This window comes from Sus scrofa, chromosome X (assembly GCF_000003025.6).
Source record: "Sus scrofa isolate TJ Tabasco breed Duroc chromosome X, Sscrofa11.1, whole genome shotgun sequence".
NCBI classification, from domain to species: Eukaryota; Metazoa; Chordata; class Mammalia; order Artiodactyla; family Suidae; genus Sus; species Sus scrofa.
Genome location: NC_010461.5, coordinates 103,171,045 through 103,191,624, shown reverse-complemented (window position 1 = coordinate 103,191,624; position 20,580 = coordinate 103,171,045).

Genomic DNA, 20,580 nt, shown 5'->3' with positions numbered 1-20,580 from the left:
TGTGGCAAGCATAGTTTGTTGGGAATGAATCACATATCTGTTTAGTGTCTTAACAGTTATATGTAATGCCTCAAATGGATGTGTATGGTTATTTTGCCTGTTTTAAATTACAAGTTTTTAGAGATCAGAGGCAATCTTTAGATTACTTCATGTAAGCGTCTAATAAAATAAATACTTTTGGAAATGGTACTGAGGTTTCTTTTTAAATCTCAAATATAAGATTATTTACAAAGTGGCATGAAACCCAAGATTAATTTTTACTCTATATATTCCTTGCCTGAGATGTCTACTCAAGAAATAAAGTGTGTAACAGTGTTTGATAAAAAAAAAATACAATCATTATTAGTATAATTAAAAGATGTAGAAAGCAAAAGAGACTTCACCTAAAAATTAAAACGGATATGTTTATGCAAACATATTTATTATGACATTAAGGATGGTACAAGGTATTGAAAAAATTGTATCCCCTCCATTTAATCTATCTGTCGGGTTCGTCCTTCCATAAAATAGTATAGATCTGCAACACAATAATATCTATTCAATAATAAGCATCTATGTTTTTTCTTTGTCCTGGTACTCAGGGCATGAGAATATCAGTTAGCTGAATGACAAACAGTATGAGGAAAACATGAGGAATTGAAAGCATACCACCCTTCTAAACACATAATAAATACCCTTTGTAAACCATGTAAACTTGCTTTTCTTCCATGTTTTCTGTTTTCATATTTAAATGAGGATAGTGACATTTTACCCATTTAACAATATTTCTTTTCAGAAGTAGAATTCAGATGATCCTATTAATGGGTCAAGATAAACAACCAAGTGGTTAACACTGTCTTGATTTTTCAAAATACGAGTGAATTTCACTAGCTTATAATTCCTAAAGAGTGAAGATTTTGTAGCATGCATGATTGTGTATCATATATATTTATATTTTATATTTCTTAACTCTATAGGGAATAAAATAATAAAAGCATGAAACAATATAGGCTTGAAAGGGTTTTTTTGTTTTGTTTTGTTTTGTTTTGTTTTGCCACACCAGCAGCATATGAAAGTTCCTGGGCCAGCAACTGAATCTGAGCCACAGCTGTGAACTATGCCACAGCTGTGGCAATACCAGATCCTTAACCCACTGTGCCACAGAAGGAACTCTGAGCTTAAGAGTTTTGTTGTCCTTATAACAATATGTGTCACCCTGGTCTGATAACAAAATGCATTTATACTTTTGCACCTAATGTTATATAAAATTTAGAGGGTTTGGAAATATATAGAGAATGGAAAAGAAAAATCATATTATAAAATAAAATTGATATGATGTGATAACACTTTAGTTAGAGTGAGTGAAACAGAGTCATGTTTCAAAAAGCCCTCCCCAATCCCACCCAAGTCATGTCTACACCTTCATTCTTTAAGCTGTGTAGTAGTCAGGATACACTAGGTTATGCTATGACAGTAATACTAAAATTTCACTAAACTAGTTTATTTCTTACTCACACAAATTCTGCCACAGGTCCCCATGAGTTTTAGGGCAAATATTCTCCATGTAGTGGCTAAGTATTCCAGGTTGTGCCTATTTTATGGTACAACTGTTTCATCATGATGCCTCAGGGTCCATTTTGGCAAGTGAAGAAAGCATGACACTTTGATTCTTAAGTGTATCAGCCCTGAAGTGATACTTATTACCAACAGTCACAGTCAATTAACCAGGATTAGTCATGTGGCCCCATTCAAATTTCAAGGCTGGGAAATACAATCTTCTAAATGACTAGCTAAACACAGAGAAATGGAAAAGATAGTGAGCATTAGTAATATTAGGTAGCATATAAGGAATTTGGTGGTTCTATACCAAGAACATGAGTGAAATGAAATCATTACTTCAAAGAGAAAAAAGATTAAACAATAGATGAAAACAAAATACAAAAATGTGTAAGAGGATTAAAATGTGGGATAACATATTTTAATAATGTAATCAACATTATGACACAAATCTTCTACAAAAAAAATGTAGAGTGATGAAAAATTTCACTTTAGTTACTGAAAATGCCACACCAACTTAAGTTGAACATGTGCTTAGGCACAATAATCTTTAATATTCTTTTGTAAATATCACTGTGCCTGGTAAATATTTTTTCATGTAAAAATATCAGTATTATTATTTTGACCATTGCATGATATATTAACTATATTGGGACTGAAACAAGGCAACTCTTGGATAAGCCCTATAATAATCATCAGAAATCAAGAAGTGAACTTAAAGTCTCTGCTCCCTAGAGTGTTCTCCTTAATATTTGTCTGACTATTACAAATCAAAGAAATACATGAATATCCTCAAATACATTTTCAAATGTCAAATTAACATTCATGAAAAAGGACATTTACAGAGTATTTTGAGTTAGTCAAGCTAAATAATTGCCAATCAACTACATTTTGAAAATTAAAAAGCTAATGAATCTTATGATGCCAGAGCAAAATGAAATATTTGATTCTTTATACATTTTAATTAAAATTTGTCCACCACTTTAAATATGTAGCTTTCTGGTGTACCACCCAAAAATATGAATAAAAATAATTCCCTCAATAAAGCTAGTAATGGCACTGTCAAAAATAAAGTAATTGTAGCTAAGTAAAAAATTGTGTTTTGTTTTGCTACAATTTAATTAATTGCATCATAAAAAATGTGAGATAGAAGCGGAAACACGATACCAATTTAAATTATTTTGGATCTTTTCTACTTAAACTTTCATATATGTTTTGCATTTATGATCATTCCCATTTACTCCTCTTCCTTTCTGTTTTGTTTGCACAAAACAAACAGGGAGCAACATCATCCCATGTGGAGGCTTTGGAAGCTTTAGTAGCAAAAAAATTACCAATGAAAAGTACAGTGGAAAGAATAAGCTAGAGGAGGATAAATAATGGAATAAAGAAAATAATAATTCCATTAAAGGAAAAAAAAGAAAAATAGCACCAAAACAGGATAAGTAAAAAAATAAATAATGAGATATATTTACTCTCATGTATAAAAATATGTATCTTGAAAAGTAAATGAACTCTCTGTCTGAAGGAAATAATCCCAGACAGAATCATTGAACTGCAGAAAAGAATAAAAGAATCAAAAAATGATAATATGTAGTATATAAGACTACAGACCATTGAAAGTGACAAAATCAACAATGTTGTATGGAGTTTATAACATACATGGAAGAAAACTACACAACAATACTGCAATAAACACTGAATGGAGTCAAACCGTTTTACATTTCTTGCATTTTCCATTAAGAAGTAATTATTTAAGGTAGGCAATAATAAATTAGGTATGAATATTGTCATCTCTAGATTAACCACTGAAATTATTTTTTAAAGTTATATAGCTAAAAATCTAATAGGGAAGGTAAAATGGAATAAAATAAAATAATTGACAAATCAGAAAAAAGGTAGGCAAATTGAAACAAAGGAACTAAAAAATGGATAGGGGATTTGCAAAGAAAGAGTAAGATGGTAGATATAAATAAAATTATAATAATTTCTCTGAATATAAATTCTGACTGAATTTTTAAAAGAGCTATATGCTGTTTTTAAAAGGTATATTGTAATTTAAAGACGAAACAGGTAAAAAGTAAGAGGATAGAGATATTTAATTCCATCTATGAAAGACTTTTACAGAAATTGTCTTCACGTAAACAACGTGAGACTTAGGTTAAATATATGAAAAACCGTTTTAAGACATTTGACCATAGGGAGCACAAACAGTAAGTGACCTCTAGGAGAGGGGACATAAAGAAGTAGAGCACTATAATTCCCCACAGTAGCTTCTTGGAGGCAATTTCCAAGTTGAAGTGCAGGGAGCTGAAATGAAAATAGAGCCCTAAATTCTCGCTAAGTTGAAAAGACTGAGATCAGAACACGGAGGATTGCAAGACAGAATTTGTAAAGCACAGTATCTTAGAAGAGGGAGTTCCACAGAGAAAAAAAGAGAGTTCTGATATACAAAGGGGCTGGCTCCCTTATATCTTTGGCTGAATGCTAGTCTAGGCTTGTACATGTTGGATCTCCATGAGGATAAGGAAATAATCAGTGAAAAGTAGGCTTTACATTTTCTGAAGCTCATGCAAGGCTAGGAGTAGTGTGTGTTCCCATAAGCCAGGGTACATAGAGCATTGGGTAGGGTTCTCAGAAGTCACTGCCTTAGAGTGGGGATAAATTAGCTCTATATTAAAGGTAACCCTAGGTATTCCTTAAAATAGTACACAAATAAGCCTTGCAAATATAATATTCCCAATAAATATAACTGCCTGCCAGAATAAAACTCAATGCTCTATAAAAAGAATATAACAAAATCTAGAAACAACAATGTGAAAATCGCATTTGGTATCCAGTTCAAAAAATGCCAGGCATTCAAGAGAAAATATAATCCAAAAAATCAATATAAACAGTGCCAGAAATGAAAGAACTGATAGATGTAGTAGACAAAAAGCCATTGCAAACATGCTTCATATATTCAAGAATGTAGAAGAAAATGCAAAAACAATGAATAAAGAAATGGAAGATTTTTTAAAAGACTGAAATGAAACTTTTAAATACAGTATCTGAAATAAATAAATATGCTGGATGGGATTAACAGTAGATTAGATAAAGCTGAAGAAAAAATTAGCAAACTTGTTGAAGACAACAATATAGATTATGCCTAAAGAAGCACAGAGATACAAAAAGACAGATATAAAAACACAAAAAAATATAAAAAGAAAAAAGCATTCAGAAATCAGTGACTTGTGCAATGATATCAAATGCTTTAACATTTGCATAATTGGAGTCTCAGGAAGGGATGTGTGGGGGAAAGGTTAGAGAAAAAAAATTGCCAAGGTTTTTTTCCAAATATGATTAAAATAATAAGCCCCAAATCCAAGTGTCTTAATGAACCTCATGTAGACCAAATATGGAGAAAATTATAACATACATATTATAATTAAATTGCTTTAAAAAGCAGCAATAAAGATAAAATCTTAAAGGCATCTGGTTAAAAAGAAATTACATGGAGGGTAATAACAATAACAATGAATTTCCCATAAAAATCTCTGCAATCCAGAAGACAATGGAGAAACATAATCAAAATATTGAAAGAAAAAAAAATCAATCTAAATTTATAATACCGGTCAGAATACATCTTTAAAATGTGAAAGGTAAAATATAGACTTTTTCAGAAAAACAAAAGTTGACAGAATTAATTGCCAATCGATGCCACCGTAAGAATCATTAAGGAAAATTCTTCAAGCAGAAGAAAAATAACAGTAAACAGAAATTGATCAAAAGAATAATGACTTATCGATACTAAAATAACATTAGATAGTAAAAGTGTCTCAAAATACATTAATAAAACATATAACTGAAATGGTAAATAGAAATATCCTCAATTATAGTTAAATATTTTATCATGACAATCTAAGTATTCGATAGAAAACTAGACAGTAAGGAATTAGAAGACTTAAACACTTCCCCAAAATTTGTCTAATTGATATTTACAGAATATTTCACTCCACAACAGCAGAATACACATTGTTTTCAAGTACAGATAGAATATTCTGCAGGACAGACCATATTCTGGAACATTAGAGAAATTCAAATACATTTTAAAGAATTAAAATCATATAAACATTATTTTCTGATTACAATTGGACAAAAAAAAATAATAACAGTGAGAAAATTCCTAAGTATTTGGAATTTAAACAACACACTAATGTATAGTCTTTGGATCCAAGAAGAAATAAACAGAGAAATTAGAAACTATTTTGAAATGAATGAAAATGAAAATAGATTATAAAAATTTCTGAGATGCAGTACTCAGAAATAAACTGCTAGCATTAACTGCTATCAAACACAAATAAGGTGATAAGTTAATTACCAAAGCTTTCTTTTTTTTTTTTTGTCTTTTTTGTCTTTTTAGGGCCACACCCATGGCATATGGAGGTTCCCAGGCTAGAGGTTAAGTTGGAGCTGCAGCTGCAGCTGCTGAACTACACCACAGCTCACGGCAATGCCAGATCCTTAACCCACAGAGTGAGACCAGGGATCGAACCCACAAACTCACGGATACTAGTCGGGTTCATTAACCACTGAGCCATGATGGGAACTCCAATTACCAAAGCTTTCACCTTAAGAAACTAGAAACAGAAAAGCAAATAAAGCCAAATAAAGCAGACATGAAGAAAAAATATAATAAAGGCAGAAATAAATGAATAAGTAAATGGACATATTATAGAGGAAATCAATGAACCACAAAACTGATTCTTTGAAAAGATAAATAAATTTGATAAACCTCTAGCCAGAATCATGAAGAAATGCAAATAATCAATATCTGGATTAAAGAGGGAATATTAATATGGACACTATAGAGACCAAAAGAAAAATTAGGAAATGTAAAGAAAAAACTGTCACAATAAATACAACTTAGGTGAAGTAGATAAATTCCATGAAACAGATGAATTAAAAGGTCATTTAGATAAAATAGAAAACCTAAATAAATTCATATCTATAAAATTAATAGACTACTTTTTTTTTTTTTTTTTGTCTTTTTGCCATTTCTTGGGCCGCTCCCGCGGCATATGGAGGTTCCCAGGCTAGGGGTCTAATGGGAGCTGTAGCTGCCAGCCTACGCCAGAGCCACAGCAATGCGGGATCCCAGCCGCGCCTGCGACCTACACCACAGCTCACGGCAACGCCAGATCGTTAACCCACTGAGCAAGGGCAGGGATTGAACCCGCAACCTCATGGTTCCTAGTCGGATTCGTTAACCACTGCACCACGACGGGAACTCCTAAAAGACTACTTTATTAAAAAAATACAAATTTTACTCTAGGTTCATTATGCTATACTGGTGACCTATTAAACATTTAAGGAAGAAATAGTACCTATTCTACACAAAATCTAGAAAATACAAGAGGAGTGAAAACATCTCAATTCATTTTATGAAGCCAGAAATAACCTAATATCAACATTAGGTATGGCATTAAAAGAAAAGAAGCTACAAACAATATCCTTTTTTTAATGGCCTCACCTGCAGCATATGGAAGTTCCCAGGCCAGGGGTGGAATCAGAGCTGCAACTGCAAGCCTACACCATAGTCACAGCAACACCAGATCTGAGCCATATCCATGACCTGTGCTGCACCTTGTGGAAACACTAGATTCGTAACCCACTGAGTGAGGCCAGGGACCAAACCAACATCCTCATGGATACTAGTTAGGTTCTTAACTTGCTGAGCCACAACAGGAACTCCAAACAATATCCTTCTCGAACATAAATTCAAAATTATTTAGTGAAACTAGTAGACTATACCCATCATTGTATAAAAGGGGTAACGCATCATGACTCATTAGAAATTATGTCATGAATTCAAGGTTAACTTTCAAATTTTAATCTATTTAATTATCCAAATTTAAAGAATTGAGGAGAAAATAATATGGTCATTAAAGTATAGGGAGAAAAGTTATTTGAAAATTTCAACACCAATACATGATTTTAAAAGTTTTTAGCAAATTGGGAATATGAGACTCCAAACCTCATAAGAGACAACTATGAAAAATGTACAGCCTTCATATACATTGAAAGAGGTAATGCTTTCAACCTAAATTAGATAATGAGACAAGGATAGCTGATCTTATCACCTCTATACAACATTATATTGTTTGTCCTAACCAGCTGAATAGGGGAAAAAAAAGGCGTTCAGATTGAGAAAAGTTACAGAACTGTATTTCCACTCAATATGATTACCTACATAGGAATATTAAGGAATCTATAACAATGCTAATGAAAAAATAAAGAGTATCATAGTCATAGGATAAAATATAAAAATTAATTATATTTCTATATACTAATAACAAACAATTAGGGAGTGAAAGTTTAAAATACACCATTTATAATACCACTGAGAAACATAACAATACTGGGAATGAATTTAACAAAATAAGTGTAAAACTTCTACACTAGAAGATATAAATTATTGCTAAGAGAAATTAAAGTTGACCTAAATAAATGGAGAAATATACTGTTTATTAATCAGAAGATTGAAGGTTATTAAGATACCAACCATCCCCAAATTAAATCTATAGATTTAACATAATCACAATGAAAATTACAATAGAAAAACTTTTTTGAGAATATGGTGAACACATTCTACAATTTATATAGCAATATAAGGGACCTGGAAGAGGCAATGCAATTTTGAAAAAGAATAAAGTTAGAGAATTTATACTTTCTGATTTCAAGACTTACTAGCAAGCTTCAGGAATCAAGACAGTGTAGAATTGGTGTAAATATAGACATACAGATAATTGCAACAGAAAAGAGAGTCCAGGAGTTCCTGTCGTGGCTTAGCAGAAACGAATCTGACTATCATCCATGAGGATGCAGTTTCAATCCTTGGCCTCGGTCAGTGGGTTAAGGTTCTGGCATTGCCATGAGCTGTGGTTTAGGTCACAGATGCAGCTCGGATCTGGCATTGCTGTGGCTGTGGTGTAGGCCAGCAGCCACAGCTCCAATTAGACCCCTAGCCTGTGAACTCCCATATTCCACAGGTGCAGCCCTAAAAAGACAAGAAAAAAAAAAAAAAAGACAAAAAGAAAAGAGAGTTCAGAAATAGATCCACTCCATATTATCAATTGATTTTTGACAAAACTGCTAGATAATTCAAAGGGGGAAGGGCAATCTTTTCAACAAATGATGCTGGATCAATTGTTTATCAAGTCAGAGAAAATGGACATCAACTTTTATCTTGCACCATCAACAAAAATTAACTTAAAATGGATGGTACATCCAAACATAAGAGCCAGAAATATAAAATTTTGAGAAGTAAATTAAAGAGAATATTCTTGTGACTTTAGGATAGGAAAATAGTTAGTAGATAAGACACTAAGCATAAACAACAAAGCTTTAAAAAATAAACTGGATTTCTTTAAAATTTTAATGTTTTATTATTCAAAAGACACTTTAAAAAATGAAAAGGCAAGCCACAGATTGGGAGAAAAGATATGTAAAACATATTGGATAAAGGACATGTATCCAGGTACAACCAGTGACATAATTTGTGGGTCCAAGTACACAATGGAAATGCAGAGTCCTTAATCAAAAAGTAAGAGAAATATTAAAAGTACAGATATATAAGGTTTATTTCTTGAAAAATGTTTCATTAATTATTAAATATAATAGGGACATAATTGTGTTCTAACTAGAAAAAAATAAATCATAAGAATGAATTCTATCATTCATCTTTATATTATACAATGTCAGTTTTTTTTTTTTTTTCTTTTTACAGCTGTACCTGGGCATATGGAAGTTCCCAACTTGGGGTCAAATCAGAGATGCAACTACAGGCATACACCACAGCTACAGCAATGCCATAACCTACACCACTGCTTGCAGCAAAACTGGATCCTTAACCAACTGAGCAAGGCCAGTGATCAAACCCACATACTCATGAACACTCTATCTGGTTCTTAACATGCTGAGCCACAACAGGAAATCCACATATCAGTATTAATGCAAATATAATAGCATTACTGTTACATATGGAATCATAGATATTTTATAACTTACACATACATATATATTTATTCTTATGATAACAGCAGAAACAGTGCCTAAATTAAGAGTTTTCCTTATACTTATTGACATGTGCATGTTCAACCAACACTCTACCCTCAGCTTACTGATGAATAAAGAAGAATGTAAAGGGAAAAGAACAATTATATTTCCTTTTATAATCTTTTTCAGTGTAAGTGATAAACAGAAAAAATAAACACAAAAATTCTCAACACCATTAGTCACAGAGAAATGTAAATTAAAATCCACTTTGAGCAATCACACACTAGAATGGCTAAAGTCTAAAAGACTGACAAAACTAAATATTGACAAGTATGTAAAATGAATAGAACTCTCAAACATTGTTCATGTGAATGCAAAATGGTAGGGCCGCTTTGTAAAACAGGATTATTCTCCAGGACGATATAACAATTCTAAATTTGTATGCAACAAATGACAAATCTTCCTTAAAATATATTAAACAAATGTTAATAGGACAAAAAAGAGAAATAGACCAATTCACAATTTCAATAGGAAGTTGTAATCTAATTATATTATATTATATTTACTTTGCTTTTTAGGGTCACACCCATGGGATATGGAGGTTCCCAGGCTAGGGGTCAAATTGGAGCTACAGCTGCCAGCCTACGCCACAGTCACAGCAACGCAGGATACGAGCCATATCTGTGACCTACACCACAGCTCACAGCAACTCTGGATCCTTAACTCACTGAGAGAGGCCAGGGATCAAACCCACAACTTCATGGCTCCTAGTTGGATTTGTTTCCACTGCACCACCACAGGAACTCCTAATTATATTTTAGATTGCAAAATATATCTAAATAATTTAAACAGGATATAGAAGTTTTGAGCAACACGATTAATAGACTTTGTGTTATTTTAGATCTTTGTACCCAACAACTGCAGAATGAATGTTCATTTCTAACATCCATAGAATAGTTGTCAAAATTGAACACTTGAACATGCAATGGGCCATTGGTAAATTTCAATTTTCAACAGAATTTATTGTCTGATCACAGCAAAAATTAAGCTAGAAGTCAATAATAAAACAATACTCAGAAATTCTTATACATGTGAAAATTACAAAACGCATGCTGAAATAACTACTAGGTAAAAGAATAAATCAAACTGAATATTAGATAATACTAGACATAGTTCTCAATGCTACACAGCAGGATCTCATTGTAAATCCATTCCAAGAGCAATAGTTTGCATCCGTTAACCCCAGGCTACCAATCCCTCCCACTCCCTCTCTCTCCCCCCAGGCAGCCACAAGTCTATTCTCCAAGTCTATGTATGGTTTTCTTTTCTGTGGAAACGTTCATTTGTGCTGTATATTAGATTCCAGTTATAAGTGATATCATATGGTATTTGTCTTTCTCTTTCTGACTTATTTTACTCAGTATGAAAGTCTCTAGTTCCATCATGTTGCTGCAAATGGCATTATTTTGTTCTTTTTTATGGCTGAGTAGTATTCCACTGTGTATGCTATACAGCAGAAAAATAAAAATAAATAAATAAATAAATAAAAAGGGATTAGAGCTTGTAAAAAAATTAGATAATACTTCTAGCTAAATTAAAGTGAAAATAATATAGAATAAAACATGTGGGAGCCAGCTAAATTCATGTTCAAATTGAAATAAGTAATTTTAAATTAATATTTTAGAAAATAAAGTCTAAAATAACCGGAGGTGATCTCAAGAATTAAAAAAAAAACAGCAAATTCAATTCAATGGAACTATAAGAAGAAATAAAGATTATACCAAAAATAAAAATAGGAAAGAAATTGAAAATTGAAAAGATAAACATAATAAAAGGTTGAGGGTTTTTTTTTTTTTTAGAAAAAAAATAGCTAGTAAAGTATATAGAATCTGATGAGACTGATCAAGATAACAATGGAGTAGGCATGTATAACCAATATCAAAAATACAAAAGGGGGCTTTACTATAAATCTCATAGTTATCAAAAAATCATAATATAATATGATGAACAACTTCATGCCAGTAATTAAAACATTTAGATATGATGGACTAAGACATCAGGCAAATACATTATAAAATTGATGGAAGAATAAATAGAAATTATAAACACTCCAATACATATTAAAACAATTGCTCTATATTTGAAAACTTTTCCCACAAAGAAAATTCCAGGCCTAGATGAATGGCGTGATGAAATTTTTCAGATGCTTAAGGAAGAAATTATTTTTATCTTACACAAATTCTTATGGAGAAAAAAATGAAGAACTTCTCTCCCAACTTGTTATCTTATGCCAGTATCATCTTGATAACAAAATATGACAAGCAAATTACAAGTAAGGATGAATTATATACCTCTGTCACTCATAAACATTAATGCAAAATTGCTGTACAACATTTAACAAAAAGAATTCAGTAATGTATAAAAAGGACAGTACCTTATAAACAAATTGTCTTCTTCTAGGAATCTGAGATTGATTAAACATTACAAACCAATGTAATACTACAGTAACATTTTAAAGGTGAAAATTACATGAATGTTTTAATGAATATTGAAAATATTTGACAAATATTTTACACTTATTTGTGGTTTAAAAAATTCTTAAACTAGGAATTGAATAGAACTAATTTAATCTTATAAATGGAAGCTTCCAAAATTTACAGCAAACATCACAATTAATACTGCGTTGATTAATGTTTACCTTTGTGATCTAGAAAATACATGCATCCCTGTTACAACTACTACAGCCTTTTTTTTTTTCTAAGATGGATATTCCAAAATAGATGAAGTTAAAGTAAACTGAGGTATTTGTAATGTACTAAGGTATCAAGGACTCGACTCCCAGAGCATTCCTTTAGTCAACTACTACTAATCTTGAATATCAGATTGAAGATCCTAACCAATGCAATAAGGAAATGAAAATAAATAATATTAATTGGAAAGGAAGAAATAAAACTTTCATTCCTTATGCTAAAAACAATGAATATGTGGTAAAAGCAAAATAATCCACAAATGAATCACTGGAATCACACTTACAGTTTCTGCATACAATGTAATTTTTAAAAATTTAATTCTATATAGAACAACAAAACAGAAAAACTTTTTACAGAGATATGAGAGAGATGATTTACCATCACATCAAAAAACATTAAATATCTTGGAGAAAAGAACCATTGAAAATTGTGGAAGACTTCTATGCAGAAATCCATAAAATTTTATGAAGATAAAGACATCCTAAATATATTCAGAGATAGTCTGTGCTCATGAATTGGAAGATGTAATATTTCAAAGATATCAATTCTTCCTGTATTTATCTATAGATATATTGAACTTCTAAAGAAAATCTCAACAGGGATATTGTGGAAATTAACATGTTTCTAAAATTCAAATGTGTATGTAAAAGACTAAGAACAGCCAGAGAACATTCAAAGAGAGTTTGAAGAATTTGCACAGCAAGATGACATTTATTAAAAGCTGCATCAATTACAATTTTATAGTATTGTTGCAAGAATAGACAAACAGAGCAATGGAACAGAGTGGAGACTAAAACCAGACCTGCATATATATGAACAATTGATTTATGACAAAACTGACACTACTGATAAAAGGAAATCTTTTAAACAAATGGCACTGGGTTAATTAGATATTCATATGGAAAAAATGAAATCTGACATCCAAACCTCAAACTGTAGATAAAATTAAATACCAAATAGATTACATATCTAAATGTGAAAGACAAACAAGAAATTTCTAGAAGATAACAGGAGAAAATATCTTCAGATAATGAGATAGGGTAATATTTTCCATTCATAATACATATATACACACAGGAATATATGTAAAAAGAACAATCCTTTGATATACATTTTAAATTTATACATAGCCCAATTTAATTTTTTTGTTTTATTGCCTGTGTCTTTGGTGGTAGATCCAAGAAATCATTGCCACATCCAATGTCACAAAGCTTTCCCCCTGTATTCTTCTAAGAGTGTTATAGTTTGAGTCCTTATGTTTATTTATTTATTTATTTATTTATTTATTTATTTATTTAGCTGTGCCCATGTCATATGGAAGTTCCTGGGCTAGGGATTGAACTTGCGCCACAGGAGCAATCCATGTCAGTGCAGTGACAACACTGGATCCTTAACCCACTGCACCACAAGAGAACTCCCATGTATTTGACCCATTTTAAGTTAATTTTTGTATATGGTGCAAAGTAAGATCCAACTTCATGCTTTTGCATGTGGACATGCCATTTTCCCAATACAATTACCTGGAAAACCTGTCTTTTGCCACTGATTATTCTTTTGGCATCTTTGTGTTCAGAACAGTAAAGATCTAGTCCCTTAACATCTTTGAAGTTATAATACAGTACTGGTGACTATAATCACTTTGCTGTGCATTAGTTCTCCAGGACTTACTTATCTACTGGTTGAAAATTTGTACCCTTAAACAATATCTACCCAATTCCCCCATCCACCAACCCCTGGTGACCACCATGGAATACTGATCACAAGTTCAGCTATTTTAGATTACACATGTAAGTGATATCATACAGTATTTGTCTTCTTCTGTCTGATTTAATCTCACTTAGCATAATGCCACTGAGGTCCTACTTGGTGAGTTGAGCGACACTTTCCATTAAATACATGTGTTTTTCATTTCTATTTATTTTGATGATAACTGAAGAATCAAGATTCTGCATTTTTAAACAAACTATATTTGTTTGATGCCTATCTGTCCCTGAAAAGACAGAGAGTCTAATAACCTCATCATTTTTAATTATTCAAGTAACAGAGAATATTTTATATAGAAATATTTTCTTATCATGAACAAAGAGGTACAGAGATATAATTAAAAACTGCACAATTACTTATTATTGCAGCTACCCAATATGACCATTTCTATAAGCTTCTTCAGACTTATGAAAGATGTGAAACACATGTAAGGGCACACACACACATTCACACACAGAATATTTTTCAGTTGTTCTATTGAAAGTGAAATGCTTTGGGTTTAGAGGGACTTGAGAAAGCAAAGGAGGGTAACACTGCAATTATCTCGGGCAATTTGTTCATCCATTTGGTAAGACTGAAGTCTTGTGGAAGCTGAGAATAGGACTACTGTATAATCTGACTACTCAAATTGATTCATGAATTGAGAGCAATGTTGCCAGGACACATACTCTTCTAATGCAATGCTTACTAGATATTCCAAAACCCATTCTACCTGTGAAGCAGAAGCCGCACATCACTGTGCTTTCTGAATGGATAAAAATTACTAACATCAGTGGTTGAAATGGTATATTTCAATAATGATCACACCAAGGGGTTTGACATACATCAGTCCATTATGATAGTATCATCTTCATGTCTGTGCTATGATGTGTAAAGCAACTGAGAAGGCAGTCTCATATATTTGAAAGCCATGTTAAGAGGGAATATGGCATAGTCACTAAATCTCAGAGCATGGAAGTCAGCCCTTTTTTACTTCCTTAGATTCTTTTCTTTTTTTTTTCTTTTTTTTTTTTGTCTTTTTGCTATTTCTTGGGCCGCTCCCGCGGCATATGGAGTTTCCCAGGCTAGGGGTCGAATCGGAGCTGTAGCTACCAGCCTATGCCAGAGCCACAGCAACTCGGGATCCGAGCCGCGTCTGCAACCTACACCACAGTTCACGGCAACGCCGGATTGTTAACCCACTGAGCAAGGGCAGGGGTCGAACCCGCAACCTCACGGTTCCTAGTCGGATTCGTTAACCACTGCGCCATGACGGGAACTCCACTTCCTCAGATTCTTGATGCCTAAAGGGGGCAAGTGAATTTCCAATAAAACAAAATTCTGCCCTATCAACTGGCAGGAAACATGAATATTTTTATGCTGTTAAGCAATGAAGAATAGAAATTTAAGTACATTTTTATAAATTTATAATATGCTTTCACAGCTCAAAAATAATGAGTTTACCATAAGGAGCAAAGATTTTTAGTTGGGACATAAGTACGAAACATACACAGTTTGGCCAGTAGATATTCATTAGTATTTTATACTTTATAATGATAACATTTATTGAGAATTTTCTATATGCCAGATGCTTTACAGATACTTGTGAATATCTAGTATTTTATATACTAGACATTGCTTTAAAAAAACTATGGACAGAGTAGTAAACAAAGCAGATGAAATTTCCCATCCTCATGGAGTTTTAATCTACATTATCTCATTAAATTCTTTCGACAAAGTTACAACTTAAGTATGAGGAAGTCAAAGCTTAGTGAGCTTAAATAACTGGCCCAAGTTTACCTAGCCAGTAAAGGAAACCAGACTTTGTGACTCCAAAATATGTAACTTGGCATATTAATTATTTTGAATTAAAGCTATTTGAGAAACAGTAGGTCTGAGAAGGACACTCTGAGCCTCCTTTTTCTTCCTGAAAGCTGGAGATAAAACCTTTAGAAGAAAGGTTCCCTCCCTGTACCAGAGGAAGAAAGAGATTTTTATCACCAGACATAGAGAATTTGAACCCGGAAGTCTGTACAAACCAACTTTGATAAACTAATTCTTATTTTACTAGCTACATCTTTACCACCTACCACCGCTAGTGCAAACTATTTGTATTGTCAATTTTTCATAATTTTTTCCTTTGTCTAAAAAATATAAAACCTTTCTGCTCTGGTTACTTCTTAGGTTCTTCACTTTCTTGTGAAGGATCCCCTGTACATGCAACAATTTAATAAAATCTGCATGCTTTCTCCTGTTAATCTGTTTTATGTCAGCTTAATTCTTAAGCTGAGCCAGGGACCCTTTTTTTCCTTCTCCTACACAAGCAAGTAGTAAAGCCAGGTTTCAAACCAGGCCATCTAACTCTAGAGTCTATGCTCTTGATTCTCTGGACTTGAGCACTTTTAGAAAAACTCATTGTTCATTTTTTTAACCATAAGTTTTGTATGAATACCAATAATGTTATGGGTAATTTCTATGAGAAACACCATCACAGTAGGAATTTAGGGTATTTTCCATCAGAATACAATGTTAAAAATATACCTACAACTTCCAGTTTTGGTCAAGATGGAATAAATTCACTATTGCCTATCTTTCCCAATTGATTACAACTGAAAACTATGAAGAAAATGTAAATAAAAAACCCAACTACCTGTGCACTCTGAAAAGTAAAAACAAACAAAAACCCATAGCAGGTTGGAGAGAAAAGTCAAAAGAATGATCTTTAAGCCACCATGTGTTTCCTGTTTTGTTCCTCTCCTTTATCTCCCAGCTATGAAACAGAGCAGGCCTTATCAGGAAAGTATGGATCAGGCACAGACAGGAAAAATTATGAGAGAAATTCTGTCCTGAAGAGGACCAGGAAATGTGCCTTTGTAAACTGGAGAGTGTGTAGGATTCTCCCTCTTTTTATTTTATCTTTTCTAGCCTTGCCCTGAGATGACTACAGTCATACTATAGTGGAGATACATGGGTACCTAAGATTCTGAGAAAAAACCCATTTCTCTGGATAGGGAAATTTGGAAAGATGTGCCTGTTGGGTGAATGTGAAAGATAACTCTATCATTTGTTATCTTTATTTCCTTCACTCCTTCTTTCCAAGTGGAGGCTTAGTCCTACAGAAATATGTGACAGGGCAGCAGGCTACATCTCTCAGAGAAGTCTCAGGTTTCTAGCCATAAGGCAAAGAAAAGGGTCCCCTGGAAACTGGAAAATATGAGGAAAATTCCAGGAATGGGAAAAATGACTAAAGTGTTTCTATAATTTTGTGTATGAATCAACACATGTCCTAAGTCCATTCCTAAATTGTAAATATATAGAACAAACACAAATAAAGAAAAGGCATTGATAACTGAAGTACAATATTAATTATCATGTAAATCCCAGATGAACCTTTGTGGGGCTCATGTGAAAGGCTTGCTCAAAGACTATTGCAACTGACTATTGTACACTGAACTAACATTATAGCTACTACCCACTGAAGTCAAGGCAGAGAGAACTGACTCTTTCCTAAAACAAATAAGAAATAAAAGAATTTTAATATAGCCTAGGGTATCACAACATGATTTTCAAAACGTTCAAGTTACAACACAAAATTACTCAACATACAAAGACCCAGGAAAATGTAACCAATTCTCAAGGTAAAATATAGATATCAACCAACCCCAAGATGACCAAGATATTAGAATTATCAAGCAAAGACTTTAAAGCACCTATTACAGTTATCTTTCATGAGATATGACACTTAAAATAATCAAAAAGAGTTTTCAGCAAACATATAGAAATTATTTTTAAAATGAGAAGTAAATATAAATATTAGAACTGAGAAATACAATACCTGTAGTAAAAATGTCACTGTATGGGCTTTATAACAGAATGGAGATGGAAGATTAAAGCCAGTGAATTTGAAGACAGATAAGTAGAAATCTGAAAAAAAAAAAAAAAGATAAAGGATGAAAAAGATAAATAAACAGAGGCTCAAGAATTTGTGGAACAATAATAAAACATTTAATGCTTGTGTCATTGAAGGTCCTAAAGTAGGTGAGTAAAAGGTTAATGCAGGGAGTTCCCATCGTGGCACAGTGGAAATGAATCCGACTAGGAACCATGAGGTTGCGAGTTCGATCCCTGGCCTTGCTCAGTGGGTTAAGGATCTGGCATTGCTGTAAGTTGTAGTGTAGGTGGCAGACGCCGCTTGGATTGGGCATTGCTATGGCTGTGGGGTAGGCCAGCAGCTACAGCTCCAATTAGACTCCTAGCCTGAGAACCTCCATATGCCACAGGTGCAGCCCTTAAAAAGACAAAAAGACAAAAAAAAAAAAAAAAAAAAAAAAGGTTACTGCAAAAAAGTTGAAGAAATAATGGCTGACAGTTTCCCAAATATGAGGTTTTTCTGTTGTCTTCATCCTATTTTCCTTCAGGATTATTTTCCCAGTTACCTAGCAGGAAAATTCACTTCTACTCTGCCTGGTAGACAAGTTTCTACTTATTTCTACTTATTATATATATACTAACATCATTTTTACAATTATTTATATTTTAAAAAACCTAAATAGGAAGAGTCCTGATTATCTTGTTTTCTGGTCTAGGAAAGAAAAACGTGGACCTTTTAGAAAAAGGTATTGGAGGTAGAAGCTTTTTAGGTGAGTCCAAAATAATTTCAAACTCTATCTAGAGTTATATGTTTGTTTCTCAGTTTTTCTGCTTATATATCTGTGTTTCACAACACTGACAGGGCATTAACACACATACTTTGATTTGGAGTTTATACACTGCTGAGTAATAAGCTAAAAATACATTTATTTTATATTTTCCTTACAAGTTCTCGTGGTATATGAAGTAAGCTATGGAGTGTCAGATAATAGAACTGGGTTTTAGAAGACATGGGTTTAGGTTATACTTACAGGACCTAAGTTTTGTACTAAGGTTTGAATCTTAAATTTGTATACCTTTATGTTGCAATTAAATTAATAACAAAACAATCAATTCAAACCTCCCAATTTGTTCAAAGCAATGAATGTCAACCACAAATTAGCTAGCTGTGCTTGGGAACAATGATTGATACTCAAGATCAGAAAAGAGAACTGACAAATATGACAAGATGGTCACACAAGCAAACAACACCACATGTGTAGTGAGGGTCAAGGCAGTAATTCCTACTCCTATAGCAGGCTTCCCCTTTAAAGAGGACCATTACATGTAAATAGGTGACACACCTACATAGCTCAAAAATCATAGGTTGGGTTAATTATGGGTGCACAACTTCCATAAAAGTTAACAAGAGCTTTTCAGAGGTGATAAGACCTCTGTCTCCAATACTTTGCATTTTCCCTGGACTGACCATAAAAGCTTGAGACTACAGAGGAAACAGTTTAGATTGTCAGAACATTTGGTAAAGCAATCTTGCATTGAGTACCTAATTATATTTTAGGCAGTGAATATGTTAGCACAGTGACTCCAAGGAAATGGATTTGATTAATTCTGATTTGGAAAATCTGGGAGAGCTTTAGAAAGGAGTTGATATTTGTGCTTAGTCTTGAAGTAAAGGCAGGGATTTCACAGACTGGTGTCTGTCCCAAGCAGATGGCATATCTTCAGAAAAGGCACTGTTGGAAAACAATGAGCATATTTACGAGAGTGGAGTGGAGAGGGATGTGACCAGAACTGTGCCTCTGAAGGAAGTATGAAGGATAGGGAAGAAATTAAAGATAACAAAACTACTTTTTTGGATATTAATTTTTTTTTGCCTGACATTTTATTTTTATTCAATTCCTCAAACATTTACTTAATGCCTGCTATGTTCCAGGAGAGATAAATAAAGCATATTGCCTACATTTGGGGGTTTGGGAATAAAGTCAAAATACTGACATGCAGTCAGGTGGTATAAAAGAAGTGTTTAGCTGATGTAACAGAAGATATTATTATGGAAACACTTTAGAAATGTTGACTAATGCCAACTTTGGGGAACAAGCAAGCTCCACGAATCAGGTAAAATTTTATCTAGATTAGGGCTCTTTCAGGACATTTTTTTTTCTTTCATCATATGAAATCTGTGTTTGTTTAAAGGCAGGGAGTAAGAAACCAGTGGATACAAAGACACAGATGATGAATGAGTGCTAGTTTGCCATGCAGAGTGGAAATCAAGCCTTTGAAGTAGAGGGGGCACCATGTATCCAAAGACTTGAGAAGGGCCTGGAACATCAGAAAAATAGTGAGACATTTAATGTGCCTTACCTGTTGTATACACAGAAAAAGTGGCCTAAGAGGAATGGTGTAAGGTCAACTTGGGTCAAATAATGCCAGTATTTAAATGCCCAGTGGTTTGACCTAACCTTACAGGTCTCAAGGAGGAAGTTTTCCTCTACCCTTCTAGGTTATTCTGCTTGGTCTAAGAATTCAATGGACATGAGACAGGTTAACAGGAGAAAAATCACACGACAATTTAATGACATGTATACATGAGAGAGACCCAGGAAAACTGCTAATTCACCAAAATGGCTGAAACCCTTCAACTAAA